Source organism: Periplaneta americana, chromosome 14, assembly GCF_040183065.1.
Source record: "Periplaneta americana isolate PAMFEO1 chromosome 14, P.americana_PAMFEO1_priV1, whole genome shotgun sequence".
In the NCBI taxonomy this organism is placed as follows: domain Eukaryota; kingdom Metazoa; phylum Arthropoda; class Insecta; order Blattodea; family Blattidae; genus Periplaneta; species Periplaneta americana.
The window spans coordinates 151293032-151307182 of NC_091130.1; positions in this window are offsets into that span (position 1 = coordinate 151293032).

Consider the following 14151-nt stretch of genomic DNA (forward strand, 5'->3'; position numbering starts at 1 on the left):
ATACCTGAAAGAGGAATTTCTAATTAGTTGCAATGAAATCTTCATGTTGGTTTCTGTTCAATGACGGCAACTTCGGAAAACCAAAATATCTTTCTTCAACATTGTTGCTATAAAATGGTTTCTGTGTTTACTATACTCCAGCAGGCCGTGATATACGTCTGTCTTCCCCCCCCCCCCAGTCTATAAATGCGAACTTAAAGCAAACGGTAAGGTTATATAATGATTTATTTTTCATTTTAATGTTTTAACAATATTATTTATATAACATATTGCAGTAATAACATCGGCATCTGGAATCTTGTTGATTTTTTCACGGCTTCCTTAATGTTACTTGTATCAGGAATGCAATAAGTTTCGTGGAGTAGTGGACTTTACTTAATTTTTGCAAATATTTAAAAACAATAATTAACATTGCAATTTAGGTGAAATTGCAGTGGTAAGTTTCCAATTTATAATTATTACTATGTTAAACGTCTGTAAAAATAATATGTTAAAAGCCTAAAGTAGTAAAATGAATGTGGCGCTTAAGCGGTAAGAAGAGGGAAATTGTTGTGTTACGTTGGGAATACTGAATGTGGTATTTCACACTTACCGCGTATTGGTTCTGTGCGGAAAACAAGCAAATACGCACGATCTCGCACAAAAAAATATTTATTAATTATATATTTTTACACTCTGTTTTTAAATAAAAACAAACAATTATCGAAACAAATAATTTAAAAAATATATTGCACGTCGAATTTCAGTTGTGTCTACTTCAACAAAGTTATAAAGGAAATAATTTAATGGTATTATTTGAAATCTTCATCCTGTAGAATTAACATCATAGATATAGACTATATTAATGGCTTATTGTTATATTTCTTTGTTTTCCAGGTAAGGGAAAAGAAAAGAAGAAAAAAGATTGACTTAATTTGTGCGTGTGAAACATTAGATTATCAACTTCAGCGGAAGGTGAATTGGTGAGTTGTAACAGACATTTTGATTACCTGTCTTAGTAATCAAATCTCTTATACATACATTTAACTGCTTTATACCTATACAGGGTGTTTAAAAAATACGGGGCATAATTACAGGTATGTATTTCCCACATGTAGACAATCAAAATAGTTCATTACAACATGTGTCCGGAAATGCTTCATTTCCGAGTTATGGCCTTCACAACATTGAAATTCACCGGAACGTTTTTCTTTCCGCGGGTCGTCGTCATTACAGAAGATGTTCGAAATGTTCACCTCCTGCTTGAATACAGACCTCACATCGATGTCTCATTGACCTGCGAACACGATCCCAAACTCCAGGGGTATTGCGTATGTCCTCAGAACATGCCACAATTCGATTCAAAAGGGATTCCAAATCAGGCACCGGAGACGAATAAACCAATGATTTTAAATGGCCCCACAAGTAGAAATCGAGAGGGTTCAGATCAGGTGAACGTGGAGGCCAAGCAATTGGGCCACCTCTACCTATCCATCGATCAGGAAACCTTCGATCCAAGTACTGAATGTAACCTTCGCCTCGGAATGAACTGTCAGAGTGCCCTCTTAATGTCTCCTTTGACGGCAACGACCTGCGGAAAGAAAAACGTTCCGGTGAATTTCAATGTTGTGAAGGCCATAACTCGGAAATAAAGCATTTCCGGACACATGTTGTAATGAACTATTTTGATTGTCTACATGTGGGAAATACATACCTGAAATTATGCCCCGTATTTTAGAAACACCTTGCATAGTGAATAGTTCGTTTATAAGTCGTATGTTAACTCCTGAGTAATAACAATCACTATATACGACGTGTATAACAATACAACTGGTATAGAACTACGTCATAGTTTCGTCATCATTTTATTACTATGTGCTCTTTGATTTGTTGTTCTCTGGTTACAAGGCAACCATCGTCATAAAATGATAATCTATAGAACAGCTGTTATGGAGGCCGCCATTTATTTCTCTGTATACAACACTTAAACAAAGGGTTTCGTATGCTTAACTACAGCAAAGCAATTCCCATGTGTAGTTTTATAATTTTATAATTTTAATTTTTATAATTTTAAATTTTATTTTTAATTCAGGTATAGAAATGAATTCAAAAATAAAATTCTCCATTTCTATCACATTCAATTTTTCAAAATAGTTAAAAGTATCGAAGACATTCCAAAAAAGAAAAAAAGAAACAATATTCAGTAGTGGCAAAAATAACCGGACCGACCCTTGTAGCTGATTTCAGAGCGTTGTACGATAGACTGGTAACTAAGACTTTCGTGGTTCGAATCCCGCCTGGGAAGGAAACTTTTTTTTCCTTATTCAAATTTATTCCCAATACTTTTCAATTGCAGCGATATTTAATAATAATAATAATAATAATAATAATAATAATAATAATAATAATAATAATAATAATGGTTTATTTTAATTGGCAGAGTTAAGGCCATTCGGCCTTCTCTTCCACTCAACCAGTATGATAGAAAATTACTACAATGCTCTGAATTTAATATAATTAATGCAATACAATACAATTCAAAGCAATACAATACTACAATACAAGACAATATAATACATAATTAATATAATACAATGACAATTCTTTTCATCTTCACAACACCAATAAAATAATTATGTAATAATAATAATAATAATAATAATAATAATAATATTAATAGTAGTACTAGTAGTAGTAGTAGTAGTAATAGTCACACCTAAATTAAATCAAATTATTAAACTCGATCACAATTATAACTTCAATTTGACTGCGCCCGTAAGAAATCGTTTAGCCTTTTCTTGAAAGTGGTTATTGTCTGGCAGCCCCAATTCTTCTGAGGTAGAGAATTCCATTCACGGGGACTGAGACAGTGAAAGAGGATGAATACTGGGATGTTCTATGGGCAGGAATTGCTAGAATTTGGCTCTATACTTAATTAACTTATTATTCCCAGAACATGAATCTTACCATCTATCTAAAAGTATTGGAAATAAATTTGAATAAGGAACAAAAAAATGTTTCCTTCCCAGGCAGGATTTGAACCACGAAAGTCTTAGTTATCAGTCTATCGTGCTCTGGAGTGAACAAGGCTCTGAAATCAGCTACAAGGGTCGGTCCGGGGTTTTTTTTTGACACTACTGTACACTATAATGTACAACCACAGTCTAGGATTACAGTCGCGAAGCTCAATACGTAGTAAATATGCAAACATTAGATAGTTGTTCACCACTAGGATCGCTAATATCGCCTCATTACATGCAATGCAAAATAGAACCGTCACAGTCTATTGTTTCTAGCACCCTCAAAACTCAAGCTTCGTGACTGTATTTAGACTGAGGCACAACGGCCTGAAGGGGTTAATGTTAGAATCAATATGAAGATGGCACTAGAATCGCTTTTGAGGAACAGCTGGAAGTTCAGGCAGGTGCCGCTAGGTGGTGTAGGTGTGTGAATGCAGCGCCAGGCGGTGGGTTGATCAATACAGTTTGGCCGAGCTCGTCTGTCTTCCAATTAGCGATTGTCTGGCCACGTCGCGTCGTTTCATTTGCAGTTGTGCTCTGATGGATGACATTCTGGGAAGCTGCAGCTCTTCCAGCGACTAATTTGCTGCTCTTCCATTACAGTGATGGGTTGCAGCGAATATCGCTATCCATAATTCGTCTGACTCTACCTCACCTAAAGTATAATCCTCACTTCCCGAGGTTTTGTAGAGGACGAAACATATATAGAGCAATTTTCCCTGAGCATTTCGGTTTAATTGCACAGTTTTCGATTTTAAAATATTCAGAGACTCTTGGAATGAAAATTTCTCTAAAATTTTTGGCTCTGAGATTTCCTGATTACTTGTTCTTTTCGTGTATACAAATCTATCCAAAGCAAAACATATTTCATGTTTCTCAGTTTTTCAGGGGTGATAATGTAAAGTTTAAAGGACTGTATGAAATCACAATAGCATTATTTCATAACGAATTCGAGAGAAATATATTAGAAATATGGATGTAATTCTTTTATCTGTAGTAATGTTACGTGCTTTTCCAATTCACTGCGGGCTAAAGCAGGGAGATGCACTATCACCTTTACTTTTTAACTTCGCTTTAGAGTATGCCATTAGGAAAGTTCAGGATAACAGGCAGGGTTTGGAATTGAACGGGTTACATCAGCTTCTTGTCTATGCGGATGACGTGAATATGTTAGGAGAAAATCCACAAACGATTAGGAAAAACACGGAAATTTTACTTGAAGCAAGTAAAGCGATCGGTTTGGAAGTAAATCCCGATATGATTATGTCTCGTGACGAGAATATTGTACGAAATGGAAATATAAAAAATGGAGATTTATCCTTCGAAGGGGTGGAAAAATTCAAATATCTTGGAGCAACAGTAACAAATATAAATGACACTCAGGAGGAAATTAAACGCAGAATAAATATGGGAAATGCGTGTTATTATTCGGTTGGGAAGCTTTTATCATCTAGTCTGCTGTCAAAAAATCTGAAAGTTAGAATTTATAAAACAGTTATATTACCGGTTGTTCTGTATGGTTGTGAAACTTGGACTCTCACTCTGAGAGAGGAACATAGGTTAAGGATGTTTGAGAATAAGGAGCTTAGGAAAATATTTGGGGCTAAGCGGGATGAAGTTACAGGAGAATGGAGGAAGTTACACAACGCAGAATTGCACGCATTGTACTCTTCACCTGACGTAATTAGGAACATTAAATCCAGACGTTTGAGATGGGCAGGACATGTAGCACGTATGGGCGAATCCAAAAATGCATATAGAGTATTAGTTGGAAGACCGGACGGAAAAAGACCTTTCGGGAGGCCGAGACGTAGATGGGAGGATAATATTAAAATGAATTTGAGGGAGGTGGGATATGTTGATAGAGACTGGACTAATCTTGCACAGGATAGGGACCGATGTCGGGCTTATGTGAGGGCGGCAATGAACCTTCGTGTTCCTTAAAAGCCATTTGTAAGTAAGTAACTAAGTAAGTAAGTAGTAATGTTACGAGAGGATGAGATTTGCCGATAAATCCAGCGAAGCGAGTGGATTTATCTGGGAAATCTCAGACATCGAGTGACATTTATTAGGACTATCTCGTGAATAAAATAAAAATGTAAATAATATATCCCTAAAATTCGATCACAAAATGTTAATAATTCTATATTAACGAATACTTAACCTATTCAGATATTGTGAAGTTGAAATACTCGTAGATGAATATCGATTACTGCAATAAAGAAATTCGATGTTATTATTCAGTAATGCCAATTGCGAAAATCGAAATACAGGTTTAACAATGTTAATTACATGTACTGCACTTTTCTCTTATTATTACATAAGTACATTTTCATTATTTGCTGAAATCATAATTTAATTTAACAGTAACAGTGGGGACAGCTATATACCAATGCTTACGTATTCACAGCGAGACATGTTGCTACACAGTGAAGCCATCTCTGTATAGATAGGCCTAATTAAAACACGAATTTTATTACGCCATATGGAAGGTAGTTTGATCAAAGACCTTATTATTACTATGCAAGGTCTTTGGGTTTGTTATGCGATGATGTTACATAGATTTGAACATCTGACTTTCTAGTAATTGTTTCATTTCATTCACAAAATACAAATTTTATAGGCTACATTTATAGGTTACGTTACCTGTGGGAGCAGGACCAATGACAGCTGTGCCTTATTTCGACCATTACTTACAATCAGTGCTACACCAAAGCATTTTTATAGCTCCACAAATGCATTCTCGCTGTAGTGTGTAACGGAACTAAAGTTGCATCTCTACAGTTCAATATTCCAATCGCGTTTGCGTGCAATGTGGGAAGAATATTGAAAGAATCAAGTTTAAAAGGTACGTTCAATTAAGATGCATGAAGATTTTGTGTCTACATGGTGCGCCGTTTTGAACGTCGTCTTCACTGCGTAAATATATTAATTAATATTAAATATCAATCTTGCATTCATTGCTTTAAAGTTGAAAGAAAAGTTTAACCGTGTAGTTGCATCTTAATGTATTCATGACCATCAATTTACGGGGAAACAGTTGGCGACGACTAAAGAAAAGAATGCGATAAATTGATAGCGATAAATCTAGCTGCAAAAATTATCGCAAAGTGTGACTGTGATTGGTTGGAATTCAAAATTTCATTACACTTCATTGGTCGAAAATAGAATGACGTCATATAAACGAAATAGTCACAATAAAATGAGACTATCAGGATATACAACTAGGCTAACCAGACGTCCCCGATTTCCGGGACAGTCCCCGTTTTTGAGTTGTCCCCGGGGAACAAATGTCCACATTTTTGTCCCTGGAAATTAATTTCGTCCCCAGAAGTTTTGATTTTGTTTCAAATAACATTTTACACGTAAATATTTAAGTATCGTGATGAAACTGCTGCGATTCATGTCTATTTCTGAACGGTTCTCAGTATGAGACAGCGGGCATAGTATGAGATATTCTGCACTCTTTGAGAAGAACATAGCATCTTTGTCTTCATTCGCGTTGCGCGGAAGCGTTAGAACTGTTGCAGCGCCCATTTTTGAATAGTTAAAATAATAGGAGTTTTGCTTACAAACCAACAGATGAAAAGTGGTATGATGTTTTTCAACATTAAAAAAAAAGTCCATTCCATTTGAAAATCTCGAAATAGTGTCATTAATCATGTGTCTTTCAGTCAGTAATTCATCATTTGAAAGACTTTTTTTCTACACAATGAAGTGAATTTGAACTGATGAAAAGTGAAGAATAAAAATTGAAACAGTTAAAGCTTTGTTACAAGTGAAAACGAACTTTCATTTCTCATGTGAAGAACTTAGTGTGAAGCTGTATGGGAATGAACAGATCCTTAAAAAGATATATTCTTCAGATAGTTACTTGTAATGTGTGTGTTCGAAAAAAATCGAAAAATCGAAGGAGAATTGGGAGGAAAATTTAAAAGGTACGCAAAACGCGTCCTTACAAGGGGTTGGGGGCTGTACAAAACTAAATATGTGAGCTCCAAGCCTGTTGGCCACTAGTCTCACTCCGGGTTACGCTGCTCCCCTGAAGGAGCTCTAGAAAATTTTGAAGGGGAAGCCGAAATTGGACGTAACCTCTTAGGTACCACATACGCGAGGGGGGCTGAGATTGATCAATTGATCACGGAACGGGGCGAGGAGGAGTTGGCTGGTGTTTGCCGTTAGGATGGCAAGACGCCGTCATCTGTTGTTCGATGACAAAGCAGGTGAAGGCCGTCGGAAGAAGCGCCGTGAAATCTAAGCTGCAATTTGAGAGGTCCCTGTCCTTTCAAATTGCGACTTATTGAGTGACCTCGTATGTTTAATAGACTATTAATATTATCTGAACTAGGGCATACATAATTTATAATAAAGGTGGAATATATATGGGAAAGGGCATATAGGTCCGTGGCCCATTTCTTATAGGGCTCATCCCGACATTTGTCTTACGCCTGAGGAAAACCACGGAATACCTTAGGCAGGATGAGTTGTCTCATATAAGAGACTAGCCAATTTGGCTATTATGTAGGAGGTCATGAGCCTTGTTGATTTGTCTCAATTTCGAGACCAGCCATTTGGCTATATGATGGCTCAATTGCGAAGAGGGGGGAGAGATGTAATTGTTAATTAGGGAGATTCATGGGGATATGAGTGCAGGTCCGTGGCCCATTTCTTTTAGGGCTCATCCCGACATTTGTCTTAGCGCCTTAGGAAAACCACGGAAAAACCTTAGGCAGGATGAGTTGTCTCAATATCAGAGACTAGCCAGTTAGCTCTTAGGTTGAATGACTCTATGAATCGATGGATATATACTAGCCAATTGGCTCTATTAGATTTCCATCGATCAACAAAAGTAGATAATGTTATGGAGGGATTTTGTTTAGCCCAGTTAAGACAAGTTCATTTTACAGCGGTTGCACTATCCAAGGAGTCTCATGGAGTTGAGTCGTGGCTACCAAAACCTGGGAGTAACGCCAGCCTCCCTGTCCTCCTGTCTCAATAGTATAGCTAATGGACCTGTCTGGTGTCTACGCCGTAACCTAGGATCATACTGGCCGAGGCCAGATATGAGCGGGTTGGGGTTTGTGTTAGAGTTCAGTGTGTAAATATTATGTGAAAGACTTCCATGCATGCTTCAGTACTGAAATTGATTTCTTAGTGACTATAATTATGTTTAGGAGTTACGTGTGTTTATGCATTTAATTTAAATGTTAAGATAGCCCACTCCACACATTTAATGTGCGAACTTCTATCAGTGTATGTACTGTTACATGAAGAAGATATTTTTTTATCCTTTTCTAGAAACTTGGCGAGTTTGTTGTCTTGCGTGGTGTAAAGTTACGAGAAACAAATGACAAGGAAGTCCGACGGCCGGCGACTGTCTAGTTTTGGTAAAAACGGTGAGACAGAGGACCCAATTATTGACGCAGAAGACTGCGATAGAGTTCACAGACTGCCTCTTCCACCTCTGCCTCCCCCTGCCATTTATCTTCAACAGTTTGCCCCCTTTCGCTAGTTTTAACCTAATTCCTATGAGAAAGACAAAGTCGGGGAAGAAGAAAATATGCGAAAAAATTAAAGTAGAACACGATATAGATGTTAAAAAGATCGAGAAATAAGGTGGAAAAGGGAAGTCAACGAATGAGATGGACAGAAGAACTCGACGAAGAAATTGAAGAGTTGAAGAGAAGTTGACGAAGGAGGTGAAGAGTTTAAGAGAAGTTGACGAAGAAAATGAAGAAATAAAGACAAGTAGTTGAAGATGAAGCAAAGAGATGTTGACGAAGAAGGTGAAGAAGTAAAGAGAAGTTGACGAAGAAGGTGAAGAGGTAAAGAGAAGTTGACGAAGAAATTGAAGATGTGAAGAGAAGTTGACGAAGAAGGTGAAGAAGTAAAGAGAAGTTGACGAAGAAGGTGAAGAGGTAAAGAGAAGTTGACGAAGAAATTGAAGATGTGAAGAGAAGTTGACGAAGAAGGTGAAGAAGTAAAGAGAAGTTGACGAAGAAGGTGAAGAAGTAAAGAGAAGTTGACGAAGAAGGTGAAGAGGTAAAGAGAAGTTGACGAAGAAAGTGAAGAAGTAAAGAGAAGTTGACGAAGAAGGTGAAGAGGTAAAGAGAAGTTGACGAAGAAAGTGAAGAAGTAAAGAGAAGTTGACGAAGAAATTGAAGATGTGAAGAGAAGTTGACGAAGAAAGTGAAGAAGTAAAGAGAAGTTGACGAAGAAGGTGAAGAGGTAAAGAGAAGTTGACGAAGAAAGTGAAGAAGTAAAGAGAAGTTGACGAAGAAGGTGAAGAGGTAAAGAGAAGTTGACGAAGAAGGTGAAGAAGTAAAGAGAAGTTGACGAAGAAATTGAAGATGTGAAGAGAAGTTGACGAAGAAGGTGAAGAAGTAAAGAGAAGTTGACGAAGAAGGTGAAGAGGTAAAGAGAAGTTGACGAAGAAATTGAAGATGTGAAGAGAAGTTGACGAAGAAGGTGAAGAAGTAAAGAGAAGTTGACGAAGAAGGTGAAGAAGTAAAGAGAAGTTGACGAAGAAGGTGAAGAGGTAAAGAGAAGTTGACGAAGAAAGTGAAGAAGTAAAGAGAAGTTGACGAAGAAGGTGAAGAGGTAAAGAGAAGTTGACGAAGAAATTGAAGATGTGAAGAGAAGTTGACGAAGAAGGTGAAGAAGTAAAGAGAAGTTGACGAAGAAGGTGAAGAAGTAAAGAGAAGTTGACGAAGAAGGTGAAGAGGTAAAGAGAAGTTGACGAAGAAATTGAAGATGTGAAGAGAAGTTGACGAAGAAGGTGAAGAAGTAAAGAGAAGTTGACGAAGAAGGTGAAGAAGTAAAGAGAAGTTGACGAAGAAGGTGAAGAGGTAAAGAGAAGTTGACGAAGAAATTGAAGATGTGAAGAGAAGTTGACGAAGAAGGTGAAGAAGTAAAGAGAAGTTGACGAAGAAGGTGAAGAGGTAAAGAGAAGTTGACGAAGAAGGTGAAGAGGTAAAGAGAAGTTGACGAAGAAATTGAAGATGTGAAGAGAAGTTGACGAAGAAGGTGAAGAAGTAAAGAGAAGTTGACGAAGAAATTGAAGATGTGAAGAGAAGTTGACGAAGAAGGTGAAGAAGTAAAGAGAAGTTGACGAAGAAGGTGAAGAGGTAAAGAGAAGTTGACGAAGAAATTGAAGATGTGAAGAGAAGTTGACGGAGAAGTTGACGAAGAAGGTGAAGAAGTAAAGAGAAGTTGACGAAGAAGGTGAAGTGGTAAAGAGAAGTTGACGAAGAAATTGAATATGTGAAGAGAAGTTGACGAAGAAGGTGAAGAAGTAAAGAGAAGTTGACGAAGAAGGTGAAGAAGTAAAGAGAAGTTGACGAAGAAGGTGAAGAGGTAAAGAGAAGTTGACGAAGAAATTGAAGATGTGAAGAGAAGTTGACGAAGAAGGTGAAGAAGTAAAGAGAAGTTGACGAAGAAGGTGAAGAAGTAAAGAGAAGTTGACGAAGAAGGTGAAGAAGTAAAGAGAAGTTGACGAAGAAGGTGAAGAGGTAAAGAGAAGTTGACGAAGAAATTGAAGATGTGAAGAGAAGTTGACGAAGAAGGTGAAGAAGTAAAGAGAAGTTGACGAAGAAGGTGAAGAAGTAAAGAGAAGTTGACGAAGAAGGTGAAGAGGTAAAGAGAAGTTGACGAAGAAATTGAAGATGTGAAGAGAAGTTGACGAAGAAGGTGAAGAAGTAAAGAGAAGTTGACGAAGAAGGTGAAGAAGTAAAGAGAAGTTGACGAAGAAGGTGAAGAAGTAAAGAGAAGTTGACGAAGAAGGGTTAAGAATTAAAGAGAAGTTGATGAAGGTGAAGAGTTGAGGAGAAGTTGATGAAGAAGATGAAGTAAAGAGAAGTTGACGAAGAAGGTGAAGAGGTAAAGAGAAGTTGACGAAGAAATTGAAGATGTGAAGAGAAGTTGACGAAGAAGGTGAAGAGGTAAAGAGAAGTTGATGAAGAAATTGAAGAGTTGAAGAGAAGTTGACGAAGATGAATTGAAGATGTGAAGAGAAGTTGACGAAGAAGGTGAAGACGTGAAGAGAAATTGACGAAGAAATTGAAGAGTTGAAGAGAAGTTGACGAAGAAGGTGAAGAGGAAAAGAGAAGTTGACGAAGAAATTGAAGATGTGAAGAGAAGTTGACGAAGATGAAGGGGTGAAGAGAAGTTGACGAAGAAGGTGAAGAGGTAAAGAGAAGTTGACGAAGAAATTGAAGATGTGAAGAGAAGTTGACGAAGAAGGTGAAGAGGTAGAGTAGTTGACGAAGAAATTGAAGATGTGAAGAGAAGTTGACGAAGATGAAGGGGTGAAGAGAAGTTGACGAAGAAGGTGAAGAGGTAAAGAGAAGTTGACGAAGAAATTGAAGAGTTGAAGAGAAGTTGACGAAGATGAAGGGGTGAAGAGAAGTTGACGAAGAAGGTGAAGAGGTAAAGAGAAGTTGACGAAGAAATTGAAGATGTGAAGAGAAGTTGACGAAGAAGGTGAAGAGGTAAAGAGAAGTTGACGAAGAAATTGAAGATGTGAAGAGAAGTTGACGAAGATGAAGAGTTGAAGAGAAGTTGACGAAGAAGGTGAAGAGGTAAAGAGAAGTTGACGAAGAAATTGAAGATGTGAAGAGAAGTTGACGAAGATGAAGAGTTGAAGAGAAGTTGACGAAGAAGGTGAAGAGGTAAAGAGAAGTTGACGAAGAAATTGAAGATGTGAAGAGAAGCTGACGAAGAAGGTGAAGAGTTTAAGAGAAGTTGATGAAGAAGATGAAGTAAAGAGAAGTTGACGAAGAAGGTGAAAAGGTAAAGAGAAGTTGATGAAGAAATTGAAGAGTTGAAGAGAAGTTGACGACGATGAAGGGGTGAAGAGAGGTTGACGAAGTAGGTGATGAGGTAAAGAGAAGTTGACGAAGAAGTTGAAGAGAAGTTGACGAAGATGGTGAAGATGTAAAGAGAAGTTGACGAAGAAATTGAAGAGTTGAAGAGAAGTTGACGAAGATGAAGGGGTGAAGAGAAGTTGACGAAGAAATTGAAGAGTTGAAGAGAAGTTGACGAAGATGAAGGGGTGAAGAGAAGTTGACGAAGAAGGTGAAGAGTTAAAGAGAAGTTCACGAATGTGAAGAAGTATAGAGATTTATCTATATATGTCTTAGAAGGGGAGGGGAGAACATTTTATCTAATTTCCTGGAATTGAAGTTCGTTTGGAAAAGTCCATCCTAGCGGTAAAGGTGTAGTAGGTTGTTCAGGTTAGGCGAGAGCTTACAAAAGCTTTCAAGTCAGTGCACCCCCGTTCAATCCACCAGTTCTTTGTACATAAATTCCACCTAAAATGAAATATGTATTAAAATTACTGACACCTATGACAAACGTCTTGCTGAGAATGTCAGCTGTTCATAGTTTAACGTATGTACTTAGTGTATATTAATATTGTTATCGCTTTGCTAGTTTTTGAAACTTTTCCTCGATTTTGTGTGAAACACTTTCCAACCTTGCATCATAATACAGTCTGCTATTAAAATTTAATTATTGGTATTCAAAAAGAAATAGATTTTTAAGCTAATATAAAATTAAGTGTAGAAGTGGGTAATATTTCTTGTCACATTTGTTACAGTGCAAAAATAATGATATATAAAAATTTTAATAGCAGTAATTATGAAAATTCACATGTGGCTGAGAAAGACCTCAAAGTTACGACGAGGTTAGAATGGAACGTCAAAAAAATCGGTTTAGTATTTTTAAAAAAGTAGCTTCTAAATTGTGTACAAATGAATGGCTGTCTACTCTATTCTCCTCTTCTTTTTAATAAATTTCTCTCTCCCCGTTCCTCGACGTTATTCCACTTTCCACTGGTTATTTTCCTCTCTCTCTGATTTCCTTTTTCTTCTTTATCCTTTCCCCCTTTCTACCTCCAATTATTTCCTCAGTCTTCGTTCTTCCTAGTCTATTCTCCTATTTTTAATCTCTTTTTCACTTTATCTCTACCTTTTCTTCTTTCTCTGCCACTTTGTCCTCTTCTTAATCAGTTTTCCTCTTCTTTTTGCCTCCTTCTCCCATTCTTTCTTCTCTTTCTTACCTCGTTTACTCATTATTCTCGTTAACCTGACTTCCTCGTCCTTCTTTTCCGCGTTTCTTTTCCCATCTCTTCTCCTTCTGATCTTCCTCTTTCTCTTACCATCTTCGTAAGCTAGTATCCTCTTCATTTCCACTCTCTTCTTCAGTTCTTTCTTACCTCTTTTTCACATTATTTCTTGTCCAATCTCGTTACTCCTTTTTATCTTCCGGGCAAATCACAATATAGCGAACGTAGAAGCTCCGCCCACGACCCCTTCCACTTTTCCCCTACTAGCTCACCAGACACTCTACGTGATAGGCGAGTGTTGTGTCGAATGCACATTTCATGTGGGTGGGGATAACTTCCCCTACTGGCGTTCGCTATATTGCGATTTATCCTATCTTCCTTTCAATATGATTTTACAGTATATTTCTTATTTTCCTTTTACCTTCTTCTGATCACACGTTCTCCTTTTTCTTCTTACTCTATTTTCCTCTTCTCGTGTTCTCCTCTGTCTGTATTCTGTCATTCCTATATTTTATTTCCTCTTACTTTTTTTTTCTACTACTACTAGCTTCTACTACTCTTCCACCTCTTTTAGCCTACTTTATTCTTTTCCCTTCTGCTGGTTTTCTTCTTTTCTTGCAACTTTATTTCCCTTCTGTTCTGTTTTCCATTTTCTTTTGTCTATTCCCTCTCTAGCATTGTTTTTTATATTTTTATTCTTTTTTTACTCACCCTGTACTTTTAGCTCATGTCGTCGTCTTTCGCTAAATTCTTCCACTTCACTTCCACATTTCAAAAGGTGATAATCTCCCAGGACGGTTTTGAGTGTTTGCATTGGTATTGAATCACGTCTTTTGAACTCAAGTACTGCTGAGCTTCTACTCTTCCTATTATGAGCACATTTCGGAATCGTCTCAGGAGAGTCTTTTATTACAGTACCCAGGCGTCCAATTTAGCGTAGTTAACTTCCAACTATTTCCCACATTTATTTTCCTTGTCTTTCAGGAGTGTCAGAATAATATTATAGGATCTGATTTCTGCTATTCCGATTCAAGCAGCAGAGGTGTTTGCAGTCACATATTCCTGTAGAAACTTCTATTTGCGTTT